Genomic DNA, 9,728 nt, shown 5'->3' with positions numbered 1-9,728 from the left:
AAAGAACTAACAATACAAAAAAATAAATCTCTCCTTTCAATCTCCGATAGCCAAAATAACATTTTAAACTTGAAGGTGTAACCGTGTTACTCACTTTAAAATCACTGACTGCATTGTTTCTAAGGCAAAACTTTACATGGCCTGCAAAGCCCTGGGTGATCCAGCTCGCCTGTCCCTGCAGCCTCCTCACTTTATGTCTCTTTTACAATTTAAATTACAAAAGTTTTTCACTCTGGTCTGGACACATTTCCCTGAATCTGCCAAGCTGGTCTCGGGGCTTTCAGCTTCCTGGCTGAAGGAGAATTACATAAAATCATCCACATGTGTCCACTCTCCCCTTGCTAGCCCCTGTTCCCTGTTTAACTCTAGTTGCCCAAGAGAAGATTGGTGTCACCATCCTCCTTGGATCAGATTAATGCCCGGGCTTTTCCCTCTCATCACAAATCTAAAGTACATTCATATCATGTATAACAACCGCAATTAATTAATGTTTTATATAATGTATTTGTTCAATGTCTGTCTTCCCCACTAGACTGTAAACTGCATGAAAACCAAAACCAAAATTTATTCATTATTATATACTGCACCTTGCACAGTATCTGGCTCGTAGTATTCATTTAATTTTAAAACAGTTCAATAAATGAAGCATTCATATTTATGCTTGTTTTGTGACACTGTAGCCTTTCATTCTTCAGTCCTTCAAATATTCCATCGGCTTCTTTTCCTGCTATTGCTATGTATCTCCTACGACTATTCTTTCTCATTTTCTAACCACCTAAGGCAGAGCGGTTATTTTAGAAAGACACAATGCTTAAATAGCATCAAATAATAATTTTAAACACTTGAAAGCATCAGACAGATTGTATAAAAATTAGTGTGGGCACAATCTATTATGATTCAGAATATATCTTAAGTGGTCCTTTTCCGGTGACCTTTATTTATGCTATAATGAGAACAATAAACTTAATAGCCAGCATGTGTAAGATGTCTCCTTTATAGAAGCACTTATTCTCAATTCTCACTTCCTTCGCAGACCTAAAGGATCTCATCTTTCTAGAGTATACTGTAAATTGAGGAATCAAACAACATAATTCTTTCTGTTGTTTTGAAAAGATTTGCAGGTCATGAGCCATCTTCTAAAACTAAAGCTTAAAGTTTCCCAAAATGAGAATATCCAGCTACCCTACAATTATCGCAATTATATATTGTTCCTGTTTTCATTTATGCATATAAAAACTAATAATAAAATACAGCAAATCAAATTTTCATGAAGGCAGTAGCATACAGTAATTATTTCACTAAGAGCCTGCCAAATTATTTTCAGGAAGTACGTATAGAAAATGGTTGTGTTCTCAGCGTCTCTCACATAGCCTTAAGTCTCAGGCACAAATTGCATGGCATGAAGGAAAACAAAATCCCATTCCAAACATCAGGTTTTTATCCTCTTGCAATGTGTGTAAAATGAACTCATGATGAGTTCCTGAGGGTGAAATCATTCTTCCTCCTTCTTGGTAACTTTCTTAAACTGTGCAGTGATTACTGAGTAGCACCAGATTTCCAAACCTAAAAAGTTATGCACGGTGCTTCTTTTTTGTGCCCTTATATAGCCAGATGACCATATGGGATATGTTAACAAGTATGAACAGTAATTCCTCATTATGCTGAACTGGTCATGTTCCACGTGGAGGGAGTTTCATCTTTAATTCTAAGTGCTTATGTAAATGAGGGAAAGATAAAATGAAATATAGTATATCCATACTATATATAAAATACATAACTAATAAGGACCTACTGTATAGCATAGGGAACTCTACTCAATACTCTGTAATGACCTATATGGGAAAAGAATCTAAATATGAGTGGATATATGTATATGTGTAACTGATTCACACTGTTGTACAGCAGAAACTAACACAACATTTTAAATCAACTATATTCCAATAAAATTTTTTTTAAAAGTACAGTATATCCAGTAGACCCAGATGGGATGGGAATAAAAACTATGCCATAGGGTTAAGAATTAAAGGAAGGACCTAGAGGTGAATAACCTGGATCTGACAGGTGGACACCTGAAAGATGCCTGTACACACCTAAAAGATGACCATGTTGAAGAGGGTTAGGCTCTTTATTTTCAGTGTCTGATTGGAGAAAGGGACCCAATGGATAAAAGCTATAGAAACACAACCTTTACTTTTCTTTAAGGAAAAGTATTCTTTTTTCTTGATTAATTTTTAAATTTATTGAAGTATAGTTGCCTTACAATTTATATTAGTTTCAAATGTACATGGTGATTCAATATTTTTATAGATTACATACCATACAAATTTATCATAAAATATTGTCTATATTTCCTGTGCTGCACATTACATCATTGTAATGTTTATTGTATAACCGGTAGTTTCTACCTCTTAATCCCCTTCATGTGTAGGGGGAGTTGAAGAAAAGTATTCTTAAAAGCATTGCTGTTAAGGATTTAATGTGTAGCTCAAGTGGATGGGGATTGGACACCCCCCACCCCCAGCTCTGGCAGAAGCTGACAGTGTGAGCAGCCCTTTGATGGGACATTCTTGGAGGAGATGTGTGTCCTAAGGAAGGATGTCCTGTTTCAGTGATTTTCAAACCATAGCCTGGCGGGGCAAGAAAAACATGTGCAGAGGCAGACATCTAGGTCTCCAGTTTTTGTTTGCGTGTTTGTTTGCATCTTTCCCATTACTTATGAATTTTCAGAGTAGTGTTTGTGCTCAGTCACATTCTCTGGTCATCACTGAGGATTGTTGATATTGTTTTGGGTTTCTTTTGGCTTTTGGTATCATTAGCAAATTGTAGATTGTGATGTATTTGATGTATTTGATGCACTAAAGTCATTACTCTTTTTGATTCCCAAATGTCCCATCCTAGGCCAGTGAGAAGTCCTTCAAATTGTCTCCTGTGTCCTTTAGATGTGACACCATTAGTCTCTGTGTGCCTCTTTACTCTGTCGCAAGATATTCCAGGCTCATCAAATATGTTCCCTGCCTCAGAAATGGAATCAGCCATTTCTCCAAGTAGCCCTGGTTCCTTTTATCCCAGAAGGGGTTTAGTGGGGCAGAACAGATCCATTTATGTATGCTTTATATATAGGAGTTTGGATAAGAATTCATTTGAAAATAAAGCAAAATTTTTGCTATAAAATGGCTTAAAAAATAGTCATCTAGATAATTTTTTTAAATCCCCTCTTCTTTGAGAGCCTCCAGATACAACTAATTCCTAAAATAGGAATTCAGCATTTTGCTGGACACAGAGTTCTTTGGACCTAGAAAGTTGGTTACAGGAGTTCCATCTAGCAATAGTTTACTATATAATAGTTGGAAAAAACTCTCAGTTGGTAAACAGATTTTTTTAAAAACATTGAAAAATGTGTAGCTTTGGGGCCAGATTGAAACAGCTAATTTAGTTCTTTTGGTGAATACAGTTCTAGTTGCTTTTTAAAAAGCATTTTCATCATAAAATAATTCATACAAGCATAGACTTACATAAAATAATATCTGTGTAGCCAGAATCAAAATTTTAATATTTTGCCTTATTTAATTTTTTTAAGTTATGAAACATAGCAGATGTATTCAGATCCTCAGGATACTCCCTCCTGCATGCCTTCCCCAACTGAACAGTTACCCTGTATTGTCAATTTTGTGCTTCTCACTCCTATGATAATTTTTTTAATACTGATCTTACATATCTGAAATCACTTGGCATATTTTAAACTGTATTTACATTGTACCATGTGGTACATATTATTCTTTACTTTGTTTTTGCTTTTTCTGGATGAACATTGCTTCTGAAATACAGCCTGCAAATAAATACATGCAGTTCTTTTTTATTTGTGTTAACTGCTGTATTATATTCCATTCTATGAAAATACTATGATTTATAGTAGTGATATTACTGGTATCACACTGAAGACTATTTAGGTTGTTTTCAACTTGTGTTATTACAAACACTGCTATAACACACATTTTTAAACGTGGGTCTTTGTGCTTCTGTAACTGAGCTGCTTTAGGTTATATCCATAGAGAAATTCCTAGGTCGCATGACACACACATCTTCAGCTGTACTGGATATTACAGAATTGTTTCAAAACCAGTTATACCATTTTTCACTCCCACCAAAGGTGGGTGAGTTCCACACAGTGACATTCTTACCAATATTTGCTATTTTAATACTTTTAAAATATTGTCATTCTAATGCGTATTAAATATTATATTAAGTGGAAGTTATCCGATTACTAGTGAGGTTGAGGACATTTTCATGTATTTATTTTGCACTCAGATTTGTTCGTCTGTGAATATCTGGTTCATATCCTTTGCACGTTTTTCTATCTGTTGTTTGTTTTATCTTACTGATTTGTAGATGTCTATACTGCAAATTAATCATTTGCTGGTTATGTTTCCCAATCAGTTACATTGGCAAATAGGATTGCAGTTGATTTTTTATATGACTATTGTGTACCTAGAAAATGTTATCATGTTTCTTATTATTTCTAACCATTATTTACACATTTTCTTATATTTGTTTTATGCTGACAGTTACATGATCTTCATTTAGGACACTTTTTGTCTATTTCCAATTCATGTAATTGCTCTTTGCAAAATTGTCTTATTGAACAGTCAAGAAACATAAGCACAAAGTTGAAAATAGTTGGAAACAATAAGCACCCAAGCATAACAGGCACATGCTTTTTTACAGTTTCCTTGATTTTTGCCATTTTATTATATTACCATATTTCTTAAATTTTCTTTAAATTTACTCTGTTTATCCAATTAAACAGATATTTGATTTAAATCCTTCACCATTTATATTTATTACTTCTAGTTTATAAGTAAATATCTTTAGGTTACAAATTAACCACAAAGTACCACCTTAGATGTATGTTATATTATACTTTTATTGGCATTCCATTCTACCTTGTTTGTGTGGTGATATATGCTACCTTGTTTGTGTGGTGGCATATGCTGTCTTGAGTCAAATTTTCTATATACATGAATGTGTTTATAGGGTCTGTTTTGATCTATTTGCCTACCTTGCAGCATGTCTCACTGACTTATTTACTATAGCTTCACAACAAATTTTGATATCATGTAGGAAAATTCCCCTAAACTTGTTCATCCTCAAAATTATGTTAACTACTCATGGCTATTCTATATATATTTTAAAACCAGCAATATTAAATTCCACAGAGAAGTTGGCCTTGAACTTTATTTACAAACCAATTTGGAGCAAATGACGTGTATGGTATTTCTTTCTATCCACAAATAGCGTATATTTCTCAATTGATTTAGGCTTACTTTAATATTGTTTAGAAAATGTTAAAATTAAATTTGCCAATAAACATCATGTATATCTTTTGTTAGGGTTGTTCTTTGGTTCTTGTATTTTTTGATGATTTTATAAATAATATATACTATTTATATTTTACTTTTGAACTATCTGTGGCTGGTGTTTATAATGTAACTGTGTTTTGCTTATTGATAATATAGAAAGTCTGCTAAACATTCTTAATTCTAAAAGTGCATATAACCTAGGTGGTTTAGTTAGACAATCATATTATCTACACGTAAATGAGTTTGTTTCTTCATTTCTTCTTTTATAATACTATAACTTTTTTCACTGTCTAGGCTAAGACAAAAAGTTAAATTGACTAAAAATTGTGATAACAGAAAAACATCTCTACTTTCTGACTTTTAAGAAGATAGTTCTAACATTTCACCATTAAATATTACCTGCTGTAGAGTTATGGTATATATTCATTGTCAGTAAAGCAATTCTCTTTTATTCCTAAATTTTCAAGCACTTTAAAAATCATGAATGTGTTCTGAATTTAACCAAAGGATATTTTGTTATCTATGTAGATTATTATACTTTCTCTTTCTTCATTAGTTTGTCAATAGATATTTTAATATTAACCCATCCTTCAATTCCTAGGAAATTTTTAAAATATTTTGATATGTTTATGATTGCAGTGAAATTCTTCTATATCGGCTCTTGTACTTAATAGCTAATATTTCTGACACATATATACTGTGTAATAACCTGTATAAGATTAGAATTACCTGTTGTAATTTGTGCAAATACGTGTGAACTCACTTGTAACCCACCTAGTGTTCTCCTTTTGGGAAGTTTTAAGCTAATCATTTGATTTCTTTAATGGTTAATAGGATATTTATGTTTTCCTTGTCTTCTTGAGTCAATTTTGATAATTTATATTTCTTGAAAATGGTCTTGCTTACTGTTCTCTGAGAATCTTGGGTATGTCACTTTGCTGTCTACTATTATTTTGGATAATTCTTAGCTTTAAGTCTTCACATTTTTTTCCTGCTCTCTCTTTTCTCCTGGGAATTACTCATGTTAGACCATTTTATATTGCCCCATAGTTTTTGGATTCTCTTTTCTATTTTTTTAAATTCACTATTCTTTTTCTCTTTGCAATTATGTTTCCATTGAACTATCTTCAGAATCTTCATGGAAGGAATATGCTTTGCAAGGATAAATTTCTTTGCTTGCTTGATGTTAGGCTTGGACGTACACCTTACGTTGGTGACGGATTGCGTGTGGAAGTGTTAGTTGCCAGCTTTGAGCCTAGGCATTACAGGCACATACTGCTTGTCCACTTGAGGCTATGAAAAGAACATATCCTGGGAAGCCTGGTGTTGGACTTGACCCATGGTCTGGAGACAAGACCATCTAAGCCCAATCTATATCAACTAAAACTCAACTGTCCTACATATGAGCTAGAAATGATGCTTGTTGCTCTATGGCACTAAAGTTTCTGGTGGTTTCCTAATAAGAATTATGTTAAAATTATGAAGTGGTACACTGGATCAGAGGGTTTGCATTTGTTTAACTTTAGTAGTTACTGCTAAAAGATCTTCCAAAGTTCTTGTATAAATTTATACATCAACCAGCAGTGTAACTGCTTGACTTTTTTGCCAAAACTTGGAGTTGTTTAGTCTTTATGGTGACAAAAAAGACTACCTTTTTATTAAACACACAAAATACGAGAGTATTATGTAATTTTAAGTCAGTTTCTAAAATTTAATATGTTCTAATAAAGTTGTAACAGCAGTAAATAAATATTTTGAAAATCAAGCTGGTATCACTCTATCTAGAAGAAAATTAAGTGAAAGTACTTTTCATGGTAGAAGGGAGACAACTGCTGATGTCCTAACTAATTCAAGAACAACTTATAAAATTTTCTAAAGTTGTTTCCAGAAAATCAGTGGCAGTGGGTTGGGACACACCTACTTCAACAGGGTAGAGTCTATGTTATGTTGGTTTTATTCATTGCAATTGAACTGCACCTGTACAGTGTGCCATTCTTGTCTTTAGCCTTAAAGGTAAAGAGAAAGTCTTTTGTTGCACCAGTTTGAAGTAACTCTGAAACAAGGCTCCCTTTATTATAGTATCCATTCACATGAATATTCATTCACATTATAATATTCATTCACATGAAAGAGTTCGTAACTGCAGTAAAAAGACCAAAAGAATATAGGATTTCCTGGTCATCATTTTGGATGGATTTGGTTAACTGTATAAAATGAGGGATAGGGACTTCCCTGGTGGTGCAGTGGTTAAGAATCTGCCTGCCGATGCAGGGGACATGGGTTCGAGCCCTGGTCCGGGAAGATCCCACATGCCCCGGAGCAACTAAGCCCGTGCACCACAACCTCTGAGCCTGCGCTCTAGAGCCGGCAAGCCACAACTTCTGAAGCCCGCGTGCCTAGAGCCCGTGCTCTGCAACAAGAGAAGCCACTGCAATGAGAAGCCCGCGCACTGCAACGAAGAGTAGCCCCAGCTCGCTGCAACTAGAGAAAGCCCATGTGCAGCAACGAAGACCCAATGCAGCCAAAAATAAATAAGTAAATAAATAAATATTTTTAAAACAATGAAGGATAAATACTCAAAACCATGATCTGTTTAACAAAATTTCTAGGTGCATAAGAATGCAAAATATAAAATGTTCTAAAATATTCACTGATCACCAAGCATATAAAATTGACATTAAACTTATGTTAACTTGATTCCTTCCACTTCTTCAGTGGTCCTATGAAGAGCTCCTTATCTGCTGCCAGGGGTGGGACCTTTGACCTAATGGAAAGGCAAGTAATTCTGGTAACAAGCTCCTATAGCCTTTACTAGGGTCCATCTTAAGAAGGGAAAAATCACTCAGGTAAAAATCTTTGGGGTAAGTTTAGGTACCTAGTTACCACTTCATGCACTCGAATTAGATTGACTTCAGCTGTTCTTGGAAAGAATTCCAGTGCAGTCACTCAAGTTTTGGTTCTCTTTTACATAGCTGCATTCAGAGGCATGAAGCAATGTTTAGGAAAAAAGTGACACTTACACCTGAAATTTATATTTTCCCAAGTAACCTTTTGGTATGGTAGATGAAGGAAACCCTCAGGTGGTAAAGCTATATATGTTCATGGTAAGTGCTATGGACTAAATTGTGTCCTAGCCAAAACATAAGTTAAAACTCTAACCCCCAATGTGACTGCACCTGGATGCAGTCTCTAGGAGGTAATTAAGGTTAAATGAGATCATAAGGGTAGAGCCCTAATCTGATAGGACTGTGGCCTTATAAGAAGAAGAAGCAAAAGAGAGAGAGAGAGAGAGAGCGCTCCTCCTCCAGTTGTCTCTTTTGCTTTCTCTCTCTGTATGAGGACTCAGGGAAAAGGTAGGCGTCTACAAACAAGAAAGTGAGTTCTCACCAGAAACCAAATTCTGCCAGACCTTGATGTTGGACTATCCAGCCTCCAGAACTGTGAGAAAATAATTTTCTGTTTGAGCTACCTGGTTTATGGGATCTTGTAAGTCTACAGTCCAGTGTTGATGTGTAGAGCAGTTTGGACAGGTGAAGATGAACAGTGTCATTCAGGAGGGGTTCCAGCCCATCAGCTTATCCTTGCACACCTGAATAAAGCAGTAGATCAGACACACCATGCTGTTAAATTGTTGAAACTTGGACTCGATTCATATGATTCAATTAAAATCTGAATTTCTCATCTTGGTACTATATTTGCAGATTAGTTGGTACAGTTGATGTCTTAACAGGTACTGTTAATAGGTAGTCTGAATGTGAACTATCTCTAGCAAGTTTCTTCTGGTGACTTTTTAAATTTCTCTTTGGCTTCATAAACAGTCATACTGCTCCAGTATTATTCTGTTTGCACTCTCACAGGGCCTCTCCCAGACGGACCACCTCCTGGGACCACTCCTCAGCTGACCCCAGGTCCCTCCCTGGCTTTAGGTCCCTTTTATGCCATCCTTGGAGAGCTCCAGGCACCGCAGGGTTATAGGAGAAGGGTCACATTGGCAAAGACAGGTGGTCATGGAGCTGCGGTCAGAGAGGGGCATGCCTCCTTCCTGGAAGTTACTGGGAACCCCCAAACTAGTCCCTGCAGTGTGTCCTAAATGGTGGGGAAGGTGGGAGGGGGCAGTGAACTGCTCGTTCTTCCTCCCCAGGTCCAGGCAGACTGATGGCAAAGTCACCCACCGTTCACCTGCTGCCAGCCTCTGCCTGGGCACCACCGGTGTGGGGCCTGCAGGTGCAGGAGTTCCTAAGACTGTGCGCCCTGGGGTTCGGTGCCCAACTTTTGGAGCCCAGGCAGCCGCAGGTGGCGGAGAGCCAGTAGGCTTGTGCTGCAGGGGGAAGCCGGAGGCCCAGGAGCAACGGCTGTGGCCTATGCAGTTGA

At 36.3% G+C, this 9,728-nt stretch overlaps 1 pseudogene; it reads right to left on the bottom strand.

The window, feature by feature from the left end:
• Positions 1 to 8,740: 8,740 nt before the first annotated feature.
• On the bottom strand, positions 8,741 to 9,390 carry LOC118883797 (annotated as a pseudogene).
• Between the last annotated feature and the right edge of the window lie 338 nt (positions 9,391 to 9,728).

The sequence above is a fragment of the Balaenoptera musculus genome, chromosome 17 (genome assembly GCF_009873245.2).
Source record: "Balaenoptera musculus isolate JJ_BM4_2016_0621 chromosome 17, mBalMus1.pri.v3, whole genome shotgun sequence".
Taxonomy (NCBI): domain Eukaryota; kingdom Metazoa; phylum Chordata; class Mammalia; order Artiodactyla; family Balaenopteridae; genus Balaenoptera; species Balaenoptera musculus.
Note: the sequence above shows the minus strand (reverse complement) of the source record. Positions and strands in the feature narration are given on the sequence as shown.